Raw genomic sequence first — 695 nt, forward strand, 5'->3', positions numbered from 1 at the left:
GATGTCATAACATTCTAGTAAAGATTTGATGAATTCCTTAACATTGTCTTATCTTCAAATAAATTTTACACTTTGTAGAGCTATACACTATATACCGGGTTGCATTTAAAACATCATACTAACATGTTTTCATAACTGCAATAAAGTTGTCACAATTGCGTATGAATTCAAGATCGGAAGACAATTTACACGGGATCACGCGACTCTTCCACCTGTCCGGATGTATGTTTTTTGGTTTTAGATAAGAAAAGGGTATCAACATGACTCATATATTGCATTTTTTCATGGTTTTATCAAATATTGGATTAAAAAATTACATTAATGATAGTTAGAATTCGTCATATGCTATCAGTACTATTAAAGATAATGTCTAATAAATGAAGATAAAGTCAATTCCAAGTTCAGATATGGGACGTTTGTAAATCTCATCAGCTGATCGCCAAAACAACAACACGACAGGGACCAATGAGCACGGGGAAGCGGGAGATAATGAGATTTGGCCATATATTCCTAGTGGCTGTTACTTCCTCTGTGACTAAGGGACGCCCAAAGGGAAGAAAGTCACCTAAGGACATCACTGCCCTTGTAAAAATACATGGTCATTTGTTAATTCAACAGCAAAAGGTAAGGATATTGTTGAAGGAAGTTTCTGATTATTAGTACAACTAGATTATATGTATTTGATTATAGAAGCG

General features: G+C 34.4%; 1 pseudogene; it reads left to right on the plus strand.

Moving 5' to 3' along the window:
- The first annotated feature begins 161 nt into the window (after window positions 1–161).
- Window positions 162–695, plus strand: part of LOC119587423 — a 9086-nt pseudogene continuing 8552 nt past the window's right edge.

Source organism: Penaeus monodon, chromosome 22, assembly GCF_015228065.2.
Source record: "Penaeus monodon isolate SGIC_2016 chromosome 22, NSTDA_Pmon_1, whole genome shotgun sequence".
In the NCBI taxonomy this organism is placed as follows: Eukaryota; Metazoa; Arthropoda; class Malacostraca; order Decapoda; family Penaeidae; genus Penaeus; species Penaeus monodon.